The sequence below is a fragment of the Felis catus genome, chromosome B4, assembly GCF_018350175.1.
Source record: "Felis catus isolate Fca126 chromosome B4, F.catus_Fca126_mat1.0, whole genome shotgun sequence".
Lineage (NCBI taxonomy): Eukaryota > Metazoa > Chordata > Mammalia > Carnivora > Felidae > Felis > Felis catus.
In genome coordinates this window covers 43,975,099-43,997,376 of record NC_058374.1, presented here as the reverse complement: position 1 = coordinate 43,997,376, position 22,278 = coordinate 43,975,099, and the positions used below count along the sequence as shown (strand labels likewise).

General features: G+C 40.8%; 2 pseudogenes; both read right to left on the bottom strand.

Annotated features, from left to right (window-relative positions):
- Window positions 1–210: 210 nt before the first annotated feature.
- LOC123386855 lies at window positions 211–10,567 on the bottom strand (annotated as a pseudogene).
- A 798-nt stretch (window positions 10,568–11,365) lies between these two features.
- Window positions 11,366–21,294, bottom strand: LOC101081990 (annotated as a pseudogene).
- Between the last annotated feature and the right edge of the window lie 984 nt (window positions 21,295–22,278).

Here is a 22,278-nt window from a genome sequence, read left to right as displayed (position 1 = left end):
GTTGTTTCTTTTGTTTTTACGAAACCAAAATGGGACATTTATTTATAACTAAAACAAAAGCAAAACAAAACAAAAACAAACAAAAAACTCCAAGCACGTAGAGTGAGAGATGAAATATAAACACAGCGAGTTCCACCCCAGCCTTATTTCTCCAAGCCTCCATGGTCAAATAGAATCTCTGGAGAGAATATCTGGACAACAGAGTTGCAGTCAGTGCTGCCTCTAGTCTGGACTCCTGCTGCATCTTCGGCCACCTCTCCCCTTGCCCTTGGGTGGACCTTGAACAAAACACCAATCCACACTGGTGGCGCATAAATGCTGTCCCATAAAACGCTGGCCACTGAGTTCCTCCATAGCAGCCTGGTCTCCTTGAATGTTTCTTACTCAACTAGAATATACCCCTTCAGGTATCCTGTATGCCTGTCCACGTTGAGGTGGATGTTTTTTTTATTTCCGCACACTCTCCAAATTTGTCATGGGTGTCTTCTCCGGTGGCTTCCTCCTGGACTCCAGTGACAAATAGAATTCAGCCTTCAATAGAGTGCTGTGGTCCAAGTTCATGGCCATCCTGTTCCACACTGTCATAATCCTCCCACGTCTGTGCTCGAGACCCTTCTTTGAAGTCAAAGCCATGTCCCTTCCATTTCTTCACCTTTTCTTTCAGTTTGTGGATGCTTTCCTCCCTGTCCTCATCCGTGGCGAAATCCTCACTCCTGGCCTCATGAGGACCCAGTTCTTGAACAGTGTTTTTTTTTATTCACTTATTTCTTTGTTTTGTTTTTTAGGGCCCACATATGGGTGAAATCAGATAGTATTTGTCTTTCTCTGACTGACTCATTTCACTTAGCATAACACCCTCCAGGACCATCCATGTTGTTGAAAATGGCAAGCCCTCATTCTTTCTTATGGCTGATTAATATCTTTATCCATTCATCTATCCATGGCTACTACTTGGGTTGCTTCCGTATCTTGGCTCTTGTAAATGATGCTGCTATAAATGTAGGAACGCATGTATCCTTTCAAATTAGTGCTTTTGTTTTCTTTGGGTAAATACCCAGTAGTAGGATTACTGGATCGTATGGTATTTCTGTTTTTAATTTTTTGAGGAACCTCCATAAAAAACCCAGTTTCCCACAGTGGCTGCACCAATTTACCTTCCCACCCATCTCACAGGAGGTTTTGTTTTTTTTTTTTCCTCTACATCCTCACCAATGCTTGCTATTTCTTATCTTTTTGATTCTAACCATTCAAGGTGTCAATGTATCATATTTTCTTTATCCATTCATCTCTCAATGACTCTATGGGTTGCTTCCAACCCTTGGTTATTGTGAGTAGGGTTGTTCTGAACATGATTACGCAAATATCTCTTTGGGCCTCTGCTTTCAATTTTTTTGAATGTATACCCAGAAGTGGGGTTAAGATGTCATATGGTAGTTTCACTTAAAAATTTTAAGGAAGGTGTGATGCAAGCAAAAACACCCTTCAGACAAGCATAGGACCTGACGTGTCTGACAAGATGCAGGGAAGAAAAAGACGGCCGAAGGGGAAATAGATCGTGAGGTGAGGAGTCAACATGGTGGAAAAATAGGGGGACCCGAAGTTTCCTCATCCCTCAAACACAGCAGTATAGAGGCCAGAAGACTTGGAATTCTGGGCATCCAGGCTACAGAGTGACAGAAACATCTCCAGGGGCCCACGGGAACACCTTGGCGGTCCATAGGTGCATGATTGCAAGTTGGGAAAAATAAAATGGGTGGTGTAGGCACAGAGAGGAGGGATCCCCTTCTGTGGAGAGACACAAGGAAGAGAAAGAAAGGCTGCGGAAGTGTAGGATTGTATTTGGACAAGAGAAAAATCATGGAACAGGGAACGGAAAAAAAGAGAGAGAGAGAGAGAGAGAGAGAGAGAACCAATTTCTAACATGATCCAGGGTTGCAGGACTTTCTCCGAACTGGGGCCTGCCATCCTGTACGCGTGCCTAGGGGAGAAGAAGGACCAGCTCTGGGATCTGTAGTGAGCTCAGAGATACAGTTGGACAGAGCAGTCCTCTCCCTTAAGTGCTATGGGGAAAAAACATGTAGCCACTCACCAGCCCACCAGCCAGAGGCCCTTTGTCAGCTTGCTGGGTGGAGTGGCACTACCCTGGAACAGGGGCACACAGATCAGGATCCTTTAAGACACTGGTGTTTGCGATCCCACCAAGCACCTGGGAGGCATGGGAGACTGTGGAGCAGGATAAACCACCTGATTCATGCCCACGCGGCACTGTGAGGATGGCCTGAACAGAGTGGTCTGGGACACACGGTCAGGGGAGGAGAGACGGGGGTGTCACAATTTTTCTGCCCATCACCAACAAAGTGGGGCTTCAGGGAATGGGACAGGGAATGGGACAGAGGGTCCACAGTGGAGGCGGGGCCAACCTACACAAACCACGCCCCTCCTGGTAACCTGCGTATCTAATGGAGCAAGACTGACCCTGACCCAGCCAGACGGCCCCTCCTCCAGACCAGTGCAGCCACTTGTTCCAAGTCACCATCAGATATTGGTCCAATGGTTTTGCATTTTCTGATTTGATTCTCGGTCTATTCTTTATATATATATATGTATATATTTCCTTTTCTTCCTCTTGTTTCTTCCCTTCTCTATTCTAGTTGTGGTTTGTTTAAGCAGACACTTTTGATCTATTGTTTTGCACCACTTCTGTATCTCCTTCTTTATTTTCCTCTCTCTCTGGATTAAGCCATATAGTTCCTCTAATTCTCTGCCTGGTCAATATGTTTTTTCCTCTTCTCTCTTTCCCCACCCCTGTCATTTCTCTCTTTGTAGGGGATAAGGCTTTTTCTGCCACCTCCCCCCCCTTTTTAATTTTTTTCCAGGGTGCTTCAATGAACAAATCAAAGCACACCTGATGGAAGATCCAAATCACCACTATGAATAGGGAGATAAATCAACCAGAGTCACAAAAAGAGAGAGCATGCAACATACTCCAAAAACACCTCCTGAAGAGCCAGGCCCTGGGAAGTGTATGACCCCTTTTAATATAATAGTGCTCACAGCAGCAGGACACATAATAAGCTATTAAGACACATAAGGGACAGAAAACTAGCCAAAATGACAAAACAGAAGAACTTTCCTCAAAAGAAATTACAGGAAGAAATGACAGCAAGAGAATTACTCAGAACAGATATGAACAATATATCTGATTGAGAATGTATAATAATAGTTGCAAGATTAATAGCTGGGCTTGAAAAAAGCACAGAAGACATCAGAGAATGTATTGCTACAGAGATCAAGGCACTAAGAGACAGTCACGACAAATTAAGAAATGCTGCAAAGGAGATGCAAAATAAACTACTTGCAGTGACAGCAAGGATGGAGAAGGCAGAGGGGAGAATAAGTGAAAGAGAGGATAAAATTATGGAAAATGATGAAGCTGAGAAAAAAAGAGATAAGAAAATACTAGACCACGAGGGGAGAATTAGAGAGTATCATAGGAGTTTCTGTGTCATAGGAGTTTCAGAAGAAGAAGCAGAGAGACAAAGGGGCAGAAAGGTTACTTGAAATTCTTATTAAATTAAAGCTAACAACTTCCCTAATCTGGGGAAGGAAGCAGACATCCAAGTCAGGAGGCACAGAGAACAACCTTCAGATGAACAAGAATAGGCCTTCTCCATGGCATATCATAGTGAAACTGGCAAAATACCAAGATAAAGAGAGAATTCTAAAAGCAGCTAGGGACAAACAGGCCTCAACCTACAAGGGTAGACACATAAGGCTACTAGCAGACCTGTCCACTGAAATTTGGCAGGCTAGAAGGAAGGGGTAGGAAACAGTCAGTGTGCTGAATAGGAAAAAAATATGCAGCCAAGAATCCTTTATCCATCAAGGGTGTCATTCAGAATAGAAGGAGAGATAAAGGCTTTCCCAGACAAGCAAAAACTAAAGGAGTTCATGACCACTAAACCAGCTTGCAAGAGATCCTAAGGGGGACTCGGTGTGTGGAATGCTGCAAAGACTACCAAGGACCAGAGACATCACCACAAGCATGAAACCTGCAGGTAACACAATGACACTAAATCCATATTTCAATAATCACTCAGAATGTAAATGTACTAAACACTTCAATCAAAAGACATAGGGTATCCAAATGGATAAAAAAAATAAAAAATAAGATCCATCTATATGTTGTCTACTAGAGACTCATTTTAGACCCGAGGACACCTTCAGATTGAAAGTAAGGGGATAGAGAACAATCTATCATGCTACTGGAAGTCAAAGAAAGCTGGAGTAGCCATACTTATATCAGATAAGCTAGATTTTAAACTAAAGACTGTAACACGAGATGAAGAAGGGCATTATATCATAGTTACAGGGTCTGTCCATCAAGAAGAGCTAACAATTATAAATGTTTATGTCCCCAACGTGGAAGAACTTAATCACAAACATAAGCAATTTTAAAGATAAGAATATGGTAATTGCAGTGTACTTTAATACTCCACTCACAGAAACTGACAGATCATCCAGGCAGAAAATCAATAAAGAAATAATGGCCTTGAATGAGACATTAGACCGAAAACTTGACACATACATTCAGAACTTTTCATCTAAAAGAAACAGAATCATGGGGCCCCTGGGTGGCTCAGTCAGTTAAGCGTCCGACTCCAGCTCAGGTCATGATCTCGCGGTCCGTGAGTTCAAGCCCCGCGTCGGGCTCTGTGCTGACAGCTCAGAGCCTGGAGCCTGTTTCAGATTCTGTGTCTCCCTCTCTCTCTGACCCTCCCCTGTTCATGCTATGTCTCTCTCTGTCTCAAAAATAAATAAACGTGAAAAGAAAAGAAAAGAAAAGAAAAGAAAAGAAAAGAAAAGAAACAGAATCCACATTCCTCTAGAGTGCACATGGAACATTCTCCAAGACAGATCACAAACTGGATCACAAAACAGCTCTCAATAAATACAAAAGAATTGAGATCATACCATGCATACGAGATCATAATGCTATGAAACTTGAAACCAATCACAAGGAAAAATTTGGAAAGCCTCCAAATGCATGAAGGTTAAAGAACATCTTACTAAAGAATGAATGGGCCAAAAGACAATTAAAGAAGAAATTTTAACATATATGGAAGCAAATGAAATGAAAACACGACAGTCCAAACCCTTTGGGGTGCAGCAAAGACAGTCCTCAGAGGAAAATACATTGCAATCCAGGCCTAGCTCAAGAAACAAGAAAAATCCCAAACACAAAACCTAAGAACTAGCAGCAGAACAGCAAAGAAACCCCAAAGCCTGCAGAAGAAGAGAAATAATAAAGATTAGAGCAGAAATAAACAATATAGATTAATAAAAAAGACCATTAGAACAAATCAATGAATGTAACAGCTGGGTTTATTTTTTTGAAAAAATAAACAAAATTGATAACCCCCTAGCCAGACTTCTATGAAGTCTGGGAAAAGAGAGAGAACCCAAATAGATAAAATCATGAATGACAGAGGAGAGATCACAACCAACACCACAGAAATACAAACAATGATTAGAGAATCCTATGAAAAATTATATGCCAACAAACTGGACTACCTGGAAGAAATGGACAAATTCCTACACACCTACACACTCCCAAAACTCAAATGGCAAGAAATAGAAAATTTGAACAGACCCATAACCCATAACAGACCAAGTGAAGAAATTGAATGACGGAGCAAAAATCTCCCAACAAATAAGAGTCCTGGGCCAGATGGCTTCCCAGGGGAATCCTACCAGACATTTAAAGCAGAGGTCATACCTATCCTTCTCGAGCTCTTCCAAAAATAGAAATGGAAGGAAAGCTTCTGGGCTCATTCTCTGAAACCAGCATTACCTTGATTCCCAAACCAGATAGAGACCCCATCAAAAAGGAGAATTACAGGCCAATATCACTGATGAACATGGATGCAGAAATTCTCAACAAGATACTAGCAAATCGAATTTAACAGCATAATAAAAGAATTTTTCACATGATCAAGCGGGATTCATTGTTGGGCTGCAGGGCTGGTTCCATATTTGCAAATCAATGAATGCGATACAACACTTTCATAGAAGAGAGGATAAGAACCATAGGATCCTGTCAATAGATGCAAAAAAAAAAAAAAAATTTGGCAAAACATAGAATCCTTTCTTACTAAAAAAAAAAAAAGTCGCACTAGAAGGAACATATCTTAATATCATAATAGCCATATATGAAAAGCCCACAGCTCATATCATCTTCAATCGGGAAAAACTGAGACCTTTTCCCTGAGATTAGGAACACGACAGGGATGTGCACTGTCACCACCCTTGTTTAACACAGTGTTGGAAAGTCCTAGCCTCAGCAATCAGACAACAAAATGAAATAAAATGCATCCAGTTTGGCAAAGAAGAAGTCAAACTTTCACTTTCCACAGATGACATGATACTCTACATGGAAAACCCAAAAGACTCCACCAAAAAGCTGCTAGGACCGATACATGAATTCAGCAAAGTTGAAGGATACAAAAGCAATGTACAGAAGTCAGTTGCATTTCTACACACAATTAATGAAGCAGCACAAAGAGCAATCAAGAAATCGATCCCATTTACAATTGCACCAAGAACCACGAGATACCTAGGAATAAACCTAAGCAACGATGTAGAAGATCTATATGCTGAAAACTATAGAAAACTTATGAAAGAAATTGAAGAAGACGCAAAGAAATGGAAAAACATTCCCTGCTCATGGGTTGGAAGCACAAATAGCATTAAAATGTCAATACTACCAATGCAATCCCAATCCACATTGCACCAGCGTTCTTCTCAGAGCTAGAACAAACAATCCTAAAATGTGTATGGAACCACAAAAGACCCCGAATAGCCAAAGTTATGTTGAAAAAGAAAACCAAAGTGGGAGGCATCACAATCCTGGACTTTAGCCTCTACTACAAAGCTGTAATCACCAATACGTATGCTAGTGGCACACGAACAGACACACAGACCAATGGAATAGAATAGAGAACCCAGAAATGGACCCACAGAGGTATGGCCAACTAATCTTTGACAAAGCAGGAGAGAGTATCCAGTGGAAAAAAAGACAGTCTCTTTGGCAAATGGTGTTGGGAGGTTGGGACAGCAACATGCAGAAGAATGAAATTGGACCACTTTCTTACACCACACACAAAAATAACTCAAAATGGATGAAAGACCTAACTGTGAGACAGGAAACCATCAAAACCCTAGTGGAGAAAACAGGCAACAACCTGTTTGACCTCAGCCACAGCAACGTCTTACTTGACACATCTCCAAAGGCAAGGGAAGGAAAAGCAAAAATGAGCTATTGGGACCTCATCAAGATTAAAAGCTTCTGCATTGCAAAGGAAACTATCAACAAAACTAAAAGGCTACCAATGAAATGGGAGATGATATTTGCAAATGAAAGATCAGATAAAGGGTTAGCATCCAAAGTATATAAAGAACTTACCAAACTCAACACCTGAAAAACAAATAACCCAGTGAATAAATAGGCAGAAGACATGAATAGAAATTTTCCAAAGAAAATATCCAGGTGGCCAACAGACACATGAAAAGATGCTCAGCATCACTCATCATCAAGGAAATACAAACCAAAACCACATTGAGATACCACTTCACACTGGTCAGAGTGGCTGAAATTATCAACTCAGGAAACAAGATGTTGGCAAGGATGTGAAGAAACGGAAACCCTCTTGCACTGTTGGTGAGAATGCAAACTCATGCAGCCACTCTGGAAAACAGGGTAGAGGTTTCTCAAAAATTCAAAACTAGAATTACCCTATGACCCAGCAAGAGCACTGCTAGGAATTTACCCAAGGAATACAGGAGTGCCGATGCATAGGGGCACATGTACCCCATTGTTTACAGCAGCACTTTCAACAACAGCCAAATCATAGAAAGAACCCAAATGTCCATCAACTGATGAATGGATAATGAAGCTGTGGTATATATATACAATGGGATATAATTCGGCAGTGAGAAAGAATGAAATCCTGCCATTTGCAACAATGTGGATGGAACTGGAGGCTATTATGTTAAGTGAAATAAGTCAGTCAGAGAAAGACAAATATCGTATGTTCCCACTCATATGTGGAACCTCAGAAACTTAACAGAAGACCATGGAGAAAGGGAAGGGGAAGAAATAGTTTCAAACAGAGTAGGAGGCAAACCCATAAGAGTCTCTTAAATACAGAGAACAAACTGACGTTTTTGGGGGGGGAGGGGCAGGGGAGGGGAAAAATGGGTGATGGGCATTGAGGAGGGCACTTGTTGGGATGAGCACTGGGTGTTGTATGTAAGCAATGAATCATGGGAATCTACTCCCAAAGTCAAGAGCACACTGTATACACTGTATGTTAGCTAACCTGACAACCAATTATATTTAAATAAATACATAAATACATAAATAAAGTGAATGGGCAGCGCCTGGGTGGCTCAGTCAGTTAAGCGTCCGACTTCGGCTCGGGTCATGATCCCACAGTTTATTGGTTGGAGCCCCACTTCGGGCTCTGTGCTGACAACTGGAGCCTGGAGCCTGCTTCAGATTCTGTGTCTCCCTCTCTCTCTCCTCCTCCCCTGCTCGTGCTCTGTCTCTCTCTCATTCTCTCTCTCAAAATTAAATAAACATTAAACAACTAAATAAAAAAATAAAAACGCAAACGTTTCAGGGCACCTGTGTGGCCCTAGTCAGTTAAGCGTCTGACTTTGGCTCAGGTCATGATCTCACAGCTCTTGAGTTTGAGCCCCACATTGGTCTGTCTGGATCAGCACAGAGCCTGCTTCAAATCCTCTGTCACCCTCTCTCTCTGCCCCTCTCTGAGCATGCACTCTCACTCTCTCAAAAATAAACAAACATTTTTTTGAAGGGTAAAATGTGTAAATGTTTCTAGGTAGATATTTGTGGTAAGTATTTCCTGTGCATCAAGGCAACTGGCCTAATCTTGTTCGCAGTGGAAATTTCTGAACCTCGAACAGAAATCATTTCTGTGCAGTATCATTTTTTCATTATAATGTTGAAGACATTCTCAGCATTGGCATAACTCCTTATGAAACGAGCTATAGACAGTGCATGAACAATTTGGAAGAGTCTGTATTTTGCCTTGGGTTAATCAGTAGGTTCAGTTGGTGTTTAGATATCTTTAATTTTTGCAGGATGATCAGCTTATAGTAATAATTCCAAGTTTAGTCACACACACACACAAACCATCTACAGTCAAATATAACCATTACCCTGATTTAAAAGTGCAAAACTTATTAGGATATTTTATGAGCTGAACTATACTCCCCTCCCTGCCAAAATATTCATATATTCAAATCCTAGCCCTAGCGCCCCAGTTGTGACTGTTTGGAAAAATGGTCTTTAAAGAAATAATTAAGTTAAAATGAGGCTTTTAGGGTGAGCCTGTTTCCAATATGACTGGTGTCGTTGTCAATAGAGGAGATTAGGACATAGATGCAGAGAGGCGATCACGTGAAGAAACAGAGAAAAGACAGCCATTTCCAACCCAAGGAGAGCAGCCTTAGAAGAAATGAACCCTGCTGACATCTTGATCTTGGACATCCAGCTCTCAGAACTAAGCCTTCCGGTCTGTGGCACCTTTTTACTGCAGCCCTAGCAACCAATACGGGCAGTGTTATGCATCTAATCCCCACTGCAAATACACAGCATAGGACAATCACAACAAGTGCATCACGCATTCATTCATCCCTTCAGTATGTACGCATGTAGTTATCCTCTGGCATTACAAAACAGTCATGGTTCCAGGGAAAATTTCAATCTAACAGCCAAAACATAGATACTACCATACTGCAAATAAATTATAAACGTGCTTTGCATGCAAACTCTGCAGGCACACAGAAGAAGGCAGCAAGTGTACCTGTTTTCACGGAACACTGAAGTCCTGAGACTTACACAACAACAAGAACAAAACTGCCACTTATGCAGGGCAGCCGGACAGGAATGAGCGAGAAAGCCAAGCAAAGCGACGACAACCCACAGCCAACCGATAAGTTGTTTAGTGGTTAGCATTTATTTCTCTCAGTTCTCTGAAACCATGCCTAACGCTCTTAATGTCTTAAAACATTCTCAAAAGGCAATAGGTTTAACCGTTTGAATCCGGCAGGAATCCTTTTGTTCACAATTCCGTATCTGAAAAAAGCTAGTGAATGGTGCGTACAGGTCCATGTGTCAATGTTAAATGAGGGGAACGGGAGCGGGGTGATAGTGCTGCACTCTTCACTTCTCTCTCACCTCCCAATACCCCTCTGCATTCCTCCAACAATCGACCATTCTCCAATTCTCTGGGCGGGAAGGGGGGAAGACACTCTACCCTTGCATGTGAAAACACTGTCCTTGCATCTTGAGGATTTTCGGATAAGATCACCTCTGTTCCCCTGTTTCTCATTACTGAACACCAGGTCAGAATTTTTTTTTTTTTCTATTGTGGTAATAACACCCAAAATTTACCTTCTTAACAGTGTTTAGGCGTATGGTCCGGTAGTGTCGGATTTGCATTGTGAATCGTTTCATCTTGCAAATCTGCAACTCCATACCCATTAAACAAAGTACTGCCCACCCCCCACCCCCCACCACCTCCAGCCACTGGTAACCAAGTGGTCTACTTGCTGTTTCCGTGAACTTTACTACTTTAGATAATTCATATAAGTGAGCCAATACACTATTTGTCTTTTTTGAAACTAGCTTATTTCACTTAACATAACATCCTTAAGATTTACCATACGGTGTGGTACTATGTGCCAGAAAGCCCTTCCTTTGCAAGGTTGAACAATATTCTATTGCATGTATATACCATATGTTGAGGTCCTTTCTTTTTTTCTTTCTTTTCACTGAAGTGTAATTAACATACAATGGTATGTTCATTTCAGGGCTACCACATATTGATTCCACAATTTTCTACATTACTTGGTGCTTAACTACAGTAAGTGTGGTCACCATATAACATTATTACAATATTCTTGACTATATCCCCTATGGTGTACTTTTTGTCTTCATGACTCTTTATAACTAGAAGTTTATGCCTCTTAATCCCTTTATCTATTTTACCCATTCCCCCACCCATCGTCCCTCTGGCAACCATCAATTTGTTCTCTGTGTTTAAGAGTGGGTTTTTTTGTGGTTGTTGTTTCTTTTGTTTTTACGAAACCAAAATGGGACATTTATTTATAACTAAAACAAAAGCAAAACAAAACAAAAACAAACAAAAAACTCCAAGCACGTAGAGTGAGAGATGAAATATAAACACAGCGAGTTCCACCCCAGCCTTATTTCTCCAAGCCTCCATGGTCAAATAGAATCTCTGGAGAGAATATCTGGACAACAGAGTTGCAGTCAGTGCTGCCTCTAGTCTGGACTCCTGCTGCATCTTCGGCCACCTCTCCCCTTGCCCTTGGGTGGACCTTGAACAAAACACCAATCCACACTGGTGGCGCATAAATGCTGTCCCATAAAACGCTGGCCACTGAGTTCCTCCATAGCAGCCTGGTCTCCTTGAATGTTTCTTACTCAACTAGAATATACCCCTTCAGGTATCCTGTATGCCTGTCCACGTTGAGGTGGATGTTTTTTTATTTCCGCACACTCTCCAAATTTGTCATGGGTGTCTTCTCCGGTGGCTTCCTCCTGGACTCCAGTGACAAATAGAATTCAGCCTTCAATAGAGTGCTGTGGTCCAAGTTCATGGCCATCCTGTTCCACACTGTCATAATCCTCCCACGTCTGTGCTCGAGACCCTTCTTTGAAGTCAAAGCCATGTCCCTTCCATTTCTTCACCTTTTCTTTCAGTTTGTGGATGCTTTCCTCCCTGTCCTCATCCGTGGCGAAATCCTCACTCCTGGCCTCATGAGGACCCAGTTCTTGAACAGTGTTTTTTTTTATTCACTTATTTCTTTGTTTTGTTTTTTAGGGCCCACATATGGGTGAAATCAGATAGTATTTGTCTTTCTCTGACTGACTCATTTCACTTAGCATAACACCCTCCAGGACCATCCATGTTGTTGAAAATGGCAAGCCCTCATTCTTTCTTATGGCTGATTAATATCTTTATCCATTCATCTATCCATGGCTACTACTTGGGTTGCTTCCGTATCTTGGCTCTTGTAAATGATGCTGCTATAAATGTAGGAACGCATGTATCCTTTCAAATTAGTGCTTTTGTTTTCTTTGGGTAAATACCCAGTAGTAGGATTACTGGATCGTATGGTATTTCTGTTTTTAATTTTTTGAGGAACCTCCATAAAAAACCCAGTTTCCCACAGTGGCTGCACCAATTTACCTTCCCACCCATCTCACAGGAGGTTTTGTTTTTTTTTTTTCCTCTACATCCTCACCAATGCTTGCTATTTCTTATCTTTTTGATTCTAACCATTCAAGGTGTCAATGTATCATATTTTCTTTATCCATTCATCTCTCAATGACTCTATGGGTTGCTTCCAACCCTTGGTTATTGTGAGTAGGGTTGTTCTGAACATGATTACGCAAATATCTCTTTGGGCCTCTGCTTTCAATTTTTTTGAATGTATACCCAGAAGTGGGGTTAAGATGTCATATGGTAGTTTCACTTAAAAATTTTAAGGAAGGTGTGATGCAAGCAAAAACACCCTTCAGACAAGCATAGGACCTGACGTGTCTGACAAGATGCAGGGAAGAAAAAGACGGCCGAAGGGGAAATAGATCGTGAGGTGAGGAGTCAACATGGTGGAAAAATAGGGGGACCCGAAGTTTCCTCATCCCTCAAACACAGCAGTATAGAGGCCAGAAGACTTGGAATTCTGGGCATCCAGGCTACAGAGTGACAGAAACATCTCCAGGGGCCCACGGGAACACCTTGGCGGTCCATAGGTGCATGATTGCAAGTTGGGAAAAATAAAATGGGTGGTGTAGGCACAGAGAGGAGGGATCCCCTTCTGTGGAGAGACACAAGGAAGAGAAAGAAAGGCTGCGGAAGTGTAGGATTGTATTTGGACAAGAGAAAAATCATGGAACAGGGAACGGAAAAAAAGAGAGAGAGAGAGAGAGAGAGAGAGAGAACCAATTTCTAACATGATCCAGGGTTGCAGGACTTTCTCCGAACTGGGGCCTGCCATCCTGTACGCGTGCCTAGGGGAGAAGAAGGACCAGCTCTGGGATCTGTAGTGAGCTCAGAGATACAGTTGGACAGAGCAGTCCTCTCCCTTAAGTGCTATGGGGAAAAAACATGTAGCCACTCACCAGCCCACCAGCCAGAGGCCCTTTGTCAGCTTGCTGGGTGGAGTGGCACTACCCTGGAACAGGGGCACACAGATCAGGATCCTTTAAGACACTGGTGTTTGCGATCCCACCAAGCACCTGGGAGGCATGGGAGACTGTGGAGCAGGATAAACCACCTGATTCATGCCCACGCGGCACTGTGAGGATGGCCTGAACAGAGTGGTCTGGGACACACGGTCAGGGGAGGAGAGACGGGGGTGTCACAATTTTTCTGCCCATCACCAACAAAGTGGGGCTTCAGGGAATGGGACAGGGAATGGGACAGAGGGTCCACAGTGGAGGCGGGGCCAACCTACACAAACCACGCCCCTCCTGGTAACCTGCGTATCTAATGGAGCAAGACTGACCCTGACCCAGCCAGACGGCCCCTCCTCCAGACCAGTGCAGCCACTTGTTCCAAGTCACCATCAGATATTGGTCCAATGGTTTTGCATTTTCTGATTTGATTCTCGGTCTATTCTTTATATATATATATGTATATATTTCCTTTTCTTCCTCTTGTTTCTTCCCTTCTCTATTCTAGTTGTGGTTTGTTTAAGCAGACACTTTTGATCTATTGTTTTGCACCACTTCTGTATCTCCTTCTTTATTTTCCTCTCTCTCTGGATTAAGCCATATAGTTCCTCTAATTCTCTGCCTGGTCAATATGTTTTTTCCTCTTCTCTCTTTCCCCACCCCTGTCATTTCTCTCTTTGTAGGGGATAAGGCTTTTTCTGCCACCTCCCCCCCCTTTTTAATTTTTTTCCAGGGTGCTTCAATGAACAAATCAAAGCACACCTGATGGAAGATCCAAATCACCACTATGAATAGGGAGATAAATCAACCAGAGTCACAAAAAGAGAGAGCATGCAACATACTCCAAAAACACCTCCTGAAGAGCCAGGCCCTGGGAAGTGTATGACCCCTTTTAATATAATAGTGCTCACAGCAGCAGGACACATAATAAGCTATTAAGACACATAAGGGACAGAAAACTAGCCAAAATGACAAAACAGAAGAACTTTCCTCAAAAGAAATTACAGGAAGAAATGACAGCAAGAGAATTACTCAGAACAGATATGAACAATATATCTGATTGAGAATGTATAATAATAGTTGCAAGATTAATAGCTGGGCTTGAAAAAAGCACAGAAGACATCAGAGAATGTATTGCTACAGAGATCAAGGCACTAAGAGACAGTCACGACAAATTAAGAAATGCTGCAAAGGAGATGCAAAATAAACTACTTGCAGTGACAGCAAGGATGGAGAAGGCAGAGGGGAGAATAAGTGAAAGAGAGGATAAAATTATGGAAAATGATGAAGCTGAGAAAAAAAGAGATAAGAAAATACTAGACCACGAGGGGAGAATTAGAGAGTATCATAGGAGTTTCTGTGTCATAGGAGTTTCAGAAGAAGAAGCAGAGAGACAAAGGGGCAGAAAGGTTACTTGAAATTCTTATTAAATTAAAGCTAACAACTTCCCTAATCTGGGGAAGGAAGCAGACATCCAAGTCAGGAGGCACAGAGAACAACCTTCAGATGAACAAGAATAGGCCTTCTCCATGGCATATCATAGTGAAACTGGCAAAATACCAAGATAAAGAGAGAATTCTAAAAGCAGCTAGGGACAAACAGGCCTCAACCTACAAGGGTAGACACATAAGGCTACTAGCAGACCTGTCCACTGAAATTTGGCAGGCTAGAAGGAAGGGGTAGGAAACAGTCAGTGTGCTGAATAGGAAAAAAATATGCAGCCAAGAATCCTTTATCCATCAAGGGTGTCATTCAGAATAGAAGGAGAGATAAAGGCTTTCCCAGACAAGCAAAAACTAAAGGAGTTCATGACCACTAAACCAGCTTGCAAGAGATCCTAAGGGGGACTCGGTGTGTGGAATGCTGCAAAGACTACCAAGGACCAGAGACATCACCACAAGCATGAAACCTGCAGGTAACACAATGACACTAAATCCATATTTCAATAATCACTCAGAATGTAAATGTACTAAACACTTCAATCAAAAGACATAGGGTATCCAAATGGATAAAAAAAATAAAAAATAAGATCCATCTATATGTTGTCTACTAGAGACTCATTTTAGACCCGAGGACACCTTCAGATTGAAAGTAAGGGGATAGAGAACAATCTATCATGCTACTGGAAGTCAAAGAAAGCTGGAGTAGCCATACTTATATCAGATAAGCTAGATTTTAAACTAAAGACTGTAACACGAGATGAAGAAGGGCATTATATCATAGTTACAGGGTCTGTCCATCAAGAAGAGCTAACAATTATAAATGTTTATGTCCCCAACGTGGAAGAACTTAATCACAAACATAAGCAATTTTAAAGATAAGAATATGGTAATTGCAGTGTACTTTAATACTCCACTCACAGAAACTGACAGATCATCCAGGCAGAAAATCAATAAAGAAATAATGGCCTTGAATGAGACATTAGACCGAAAACTTGACACATACATTCAGAACTTTTCATCTAAAAGAAACAGAATCATGGGGCCCCTGGGTGGCTCAGTCAGTTAAGCGTCCGACTCCAGCTCAGGTCATGATCTCGCGGTCCGTGAGTTCAAGCCCCGCGTCGGGCTCTGTGCTGACAGCTCAGAGCCTGGAGCCTGTTTCAGATTCTGTGTCTCCCTCTCTCTCTGACCCTCCCCTGTTCATGCTATGTCTCTCTCTGTCTCAAAAATAAATAAACGTGAAAAGAAAAGAAAAGAAAAGAAAAGAAAAGAAAAGAAAAGAAAAGAAAAGAAAAGAAACAGAATCCACATTCCTCTAGAGTGCACATGGAACATTCTCCAAGACAGATCACAAACTGGATCACAAAACAGCTCTCAATAAATACAAAAGAATTGAGATCATACCATGCATACGAGATCATAATGCTATGAAACTTGAAACCAATCACAAGGAAAAATTTGGAAAGCCTCCAAATGCATGAAGGTTAAAGAACATCTTACTAAAGAATGAATGGGCCAAAAGACAATTAAAGAAGAAATTTTAACATATATGGAAGCAAATGAAATGAAAACACGACAGTCCAAACCCTTTGGGGTGCAGCAAAGACAGTCCTCAGAGGAAAATACATTGCAATCCAGGCCTAGCTCAAGAAACAAGAAAAATCCCAAACACAAAACCTAAGAACTAGCAGCAGAACAGCAAAGAAACCCCAAAGCCTGCAGAAGAAGAGAAATAATAAAGATAAGAGCAGAAATAAACAATATAGATTAATAAAAAAGACCATTAGAACAAATCAATGAATGTAACAGCTGGGTTTATTTTTTTGAAAAAATAAACAAAATTGATAACCCCCTAGCCAGACTTCTATGAAGTCTGGGAAAAGAGAGAGAACCCAAATAGATAAAATCATGAATGACAGAGGAGAGATCACAACCAACACCACAGAAATACAAACAATGATTAGAGAATCCTATGAAAAATTATATGCCAACAAACTGGACTACCTGGAAGAAATGGACAAATTCCTACACACCTACACACTCCCAAAACTCAAATGGCAAGAAATAGAAAATTTGAACAGACCCATAACCCATAACAGACCAAGTGAAGAAATTGAATGACGGAGCAAAAATCTCCCAACAAATAAGAGTCCTGGGCCAGATGGCTTCCCAGGGGAATCCTACCAGACATTTAAAGCAGAGGTCATACCTATCCTTCTCGAGCTCTTCCAAAAATAGAAATGGAAGGAAAGCTTCTGGGCTCATTCTCTGAAACCAGCATTACCTTGATTCCCAAACCAGATAGAGACCCCATCAAAAAGGAGAATTACAGGCCAATATCACTGATGAACATGGATGCAGAAATTCTCAACAAGATACTAGCAAATCGAATTTAACAGCATAATAAAAGAATTTTTCACATGATCAAGCGGGATTCATTGTTGGGCTGCAGGGCTGGTTCCATATTTGCAAATCAATGAATGCGATACAACACTTTCATAGAAGAGAGGATAAGAACCATAGGATCCTGTCAATAGATGCAAAAAAAAAAAAAAAAATTTGGCAAAACATAGAATCCTTTCTTACTAAAAAAAAAAAAAGTCGCACTAGAAGGAACATATCTTAATATCATAATAGCCATATATGAAAAGCCCACAGCTCATATCATCTTCAATCGGGAAAAACTGAGACCTTTTCCCTGAGATTAGGAACACGACAGGGATGTGCACTGTCACCACCCTTGTTTAACACAGTGTTGGAAAGTCCTAGCCTCAGCAATCAGACAACAAAATGAAATAAAATGCATCCAGTTTGGCAAAGAAGAAGTCAAACTTTCACTTTCCACAGATGACATGATACTCTACATGGAAAACCCAAAAGACTCCACCAAAAAGCTGCTAGGACCGATACATGAATTCAGCAAAGTTGAAGGATACAAAAGCAATGTACAGAAGTCAGTTGCATTTCTACACACAATTAATGAAGCAGCACAAAGAGCAATCAAGAAATCGATCCCATTTACAATTGCACCAAGAACCACGAGATACCTAGGAATAAACCTAAGCAACGATGTAGAAGATCTATATGCTGAAAACTATAGAAAACTTATGAAAGAAATTGAAGAAGACGCAAAGAAATGGAAAAACATTCCCTGCTCATGGGTTGGAAGCACAAATAGCATTAAAATGTCAATACTACCAATGCAATCCCAATCCACATTGCACCAGCGTTCTTCTCAGAGCTAGAACAAACAATCCTAAAATGTGTATGGAACCACAAAAGACCCCGAATAGCCAAAGTTATGTTGAAAAAGAAAACCAAAGTGGGAGGCATCACAATCCTGGACTTTAGCCTCTACTACAAAGCTGTCATCACCAAGACAGTATGCTAGTGGCACACGAACAGACACACAGACCAATGGAATAGAATAGAGAACCCAGAAATGGACCCACAGAGGTATGGCCAACTAATCTTTGACAAAGCAGGAGAGAGTATCCAATGGAAAAAAGTCTCTTTGGCAAATGGTGTTGGGAGGTTGGGACAGCAACATGCAGAAGAATGAAATTGGACCACTTTCTTACACCACACACAAAAATAACTCAAAATGGATGAAAGACCTAACTGTGAGACAGGAAACCATCAAAACCCTAGTGGAGAAAACAGGCAACAACCTGTTTGACCTCAGCCTCAACAACTTCTTTCTTGACACATCTCCAAAGGCAAGGAAAATAAAAGCAAAATGAACTATTTGGAGCTCATCAGGATAAAAAGCTTTTGCATTGCAAAAGAAACAATCAACAAAACTAAAAGGCAACTGAAAGAATGGGAAAAGATATTTGCAAATGAAATATCAGATAAAGGGTTAGCATCCAAAGTATATAAAGAACTTACCAAACTCAACACCTGAAAAACAAATAACCCAGTGAATAAATAGGCAGAAGACATGAATAGACCTTCGTGGGAATGCAAACTGGTGCAGCCTCTCTGGGAAACAGTATGGAACTTCCTTAAAAAATTAAAAATAAAATTACTCTACAACCCAGAAATAGCACTGCTAGGAATTTATCAGAGGATACAGGAGTGCTGACGCATAGGGGCACATGAACCCCAATGTTCATAGCAGCACTTTTGACAGTAGCCAGATTATGGAAAGAGCCCAAATGTCCATCAACTGATGAATGGATAAAGAAGATGTGGTTTATATATACAATGGAATGCTACTTGGCTATGAGAAAGAATGGAATCTTGCCATTTACAACACCACAGATGGAACAGGAAGGTATTGTGCTAAGTGAAATAAATCAGTCAGAGAAAGACAAATATCACATGTTTTTGTTCATATGTGGAACTTGAGAAACTTAACAGAAAACCATGGGGGCTACAAAGGGGAAAAAAAGATTCAGAGAGTGAGGTAAACCCATAAGAGACTCTTAAACACAGAAAACAAACTGAGGGTTGATTTGGGGGTAGGGGAGAGGGGAAGATGGGTGATGGGCATCGAGGAGGGCACTTGGGATGAGCACTGGCTGCTGTATGTAAGCGATGAATCATGGGAATGTACCCCCAAAACCAAGAGCACACTGTATACACTGTATGTTAGCTAACCTAACAATAAATTATATTATAAATAAGTAAATAAATAAACAAGCAAACAAACAAACTTTTAAGGAACTCTATCTTATTTTACTTAGCAGTTGCACTATTTTACTATTCCAGCAACAATATACAAGCATTCTAATTTCTCCACATTCTTGTCAACACTTGTAATATGTATTTTTGTAATAACCATACTAACTGGGTGTGAGGTGATATTTCACACCAAGTAGTATGGTTTTCATTTGTCAAGATGATTAGTGATGTTGATCATCTTTTTTATATGCTCATTGGCCATTTTTACGTCACCTTGGAGAAATGTCTATTCAAGTTTTTTGCTCATTTTTTAAATCAGACTCTTTGATCTTTTTGTTGTTATTATAGATGAGTCATAGAAATTCTTTATATATTCTGCATATTAATCCCTTATTAAATATATGATTTGCAAACATTTTCTCCTATTCTGTAAGTTGATTTTTCACTCTGTTGATTGTGTCCTTTGATGCACGAAAGACTTAAAGTTTAATGTAGTACCCGTTTGTCTATCTGTGCTTTGGTTGCCTTTTTTTTTTGAGTATCATACACAATAAATAATTGTCAAGTTCAATGTTATTAATATTTTCTTGTATGTTTTCTTCTAGAAGTTTTATAATTTTAGGTATTACATTTACGTTGTTAATGCATTTTGAGTTAATTTTTATATATAATGTAAGATAAAATTCCAACTTTGTTCTTTTGCATGTTGGCAGATACTTCCCAACATCATTTACTGAAGAGACTCTCCTTTCCCCATTAAGTAGTGTTGGCACCCTTGTTGAAGATAATACGGCCAAAAAACATGGAGTTATTTCTGGTTCTTATTCGTTTTTATTTGTTTATTTGCCTGTCTTTATAGCAGTTTCACACTGTTTTTATTACTGTAGCTTTGTGATATGTTCTGAAATCAGAAGGTATAAGTTCTCCAACTTTGTTCTTCTTTTTCAAGATTGATTTATTTGAAGTTCTTAGGGATTCCATGTGAATTTTAGGATGATTTCTTTCTATTCTGAGAAAAAAAGTGTTACTGGAATTTTGATAGGAATTGCATTTAATCTGAGTTAAATGTGCAGTATGCACATTTTAATAATATTAAATCTTCTTTGGGGCGCCTGGGTGGCACAGTCCGTTAAGCGTCCAACTTCAGCCAGGTCACGATCTCGCGGTCTGTGAGTTCCAGCCCCGCGTCGGGCTCTGGGCTGATGGCTCAGAGCCTGGAGCCTGTTTCTGATTCTGTGTCTCCCTCTCTCTCTGCCCCTCCCCCGTTCATGCTCTGTCTCTCTCTGTCCCAAAAATAAATAAACGTTGAAAAAAAAATTTATAAATAAATAAATAAATAAATAAAAATAATATTAAATCTTCCAATCCATGAACATGGGATATCATTCCATTTATTGGTGTATTATTTAATTTCTTTCAGCAATGTTTTGTAGTTTTCAGTGTTCGAGCTTTTCATTTTCTGAATTAAGTTTATTCCTCAATATTTTCTTCCTCTTGATGCTTTTGTAAACGTAAGAATTTTCTTCATTTTCTTTTTTTCCCACGTCTACCTGCAGTACTGCAACTCTGCTTGCTGCTCACATCAGTGTTCAGTGGCTTCTAAAGTTGACCCGGTCCCCTAAGCACTCTGCCTTAAGCAAGACAAAAACCAGTCCCTTAAGTAGTCCTCAAACAACCTGGAATGTCAGATGCAGGAGCCACTCTTTCCTCCCCCCCCCCCCCCACCATGAAAGAAACTGCATGGGATTTCCTCATGATATCTCCACAATATGCTGTGTAGGAGTAAGGGCACTAATGAGTGTATCAAATGCTGGGAGCTATCATACCCCTTTTGTTGGAATCTCTTCTTAATTTTACAATGCCCTGGGTGCTGCGGCTTCTCAGCTCATCTCTGGAGTTCTTACTGAGGTATTCTTGTCCACACATTGTTGTTAATTCAGTGGAAGAAGATGAGCCTGTAGCTTCCTAGTCTGCCATCTTACTGAAGTCACCATTTTCTTTTATATTTTAAGCCTAGAGTGGTTTCTCTTTTTTTTTTCAACGTTTATTTATTTTGGGGGGGTGGGGGGGGGACAGAGAGAGACAGAGTATGAACGGGGGAGGGGCAGAGAGAGAGGGAGACACAGAGTCGGAAACAGGCTCCAGGCTCCGAGCCATCAGCCCAGAGCCCGACGCGGGGCTCGAACTCACGGACCGCGAGATCGTGACCTGGCTGAAGTCGGACGCTTAACCGACTGCGCCACCCAGGCGCCCCTAGAGTGGTTTCTCTTATCTCATGATTACCACTTACTGCCTTTTGTGTTTTCACCTACCGAATTATGCTTTTATCAGTCTTTTCTCCATTTCCTAGCCATATTCTGGCCTCTACTATACTTCTTCATATTTAAAAGTATTCCTGTCCACCCCAACTCCCACTATTAACCTAGGAAAGCTCAATGTCAAAACAGGACATATAGTAAAAAAAAAAAAAAAAAAAAATCTGCGTTTTTGAGCTATTCAATATCATTGCTACTGTTGCAAATTATCAAGTTCAGAGTTACTTGTAATCACTCATTCTCTGAAATCTTCAGCTTTAACATCATATATATGAAGTGTGTGCCTATCTCTGTATGTGTGTGTGTATACTACATATAACATATATATATAATATATATATTATATATATAAATCTGATAGTATATTCCTAAATTCTTTTATTTTTTTTTTTAACGTTTATTTATTTTTGAGACAGAGAGAGACAGAGCATGAACGGGGGAGGGTCAGAGAGAGAGGGAGACACAGAATCTGAAACAGGTTCCAGGCTCTGAGCGGTCAGCACAGAGCCCGATGCGGGGCTCGAACTCACGGACCGCAAGATCATGACCTGAGCCGAAGTCGGACGCTTAACCGACTGAGCCACCCAGGCGCCCC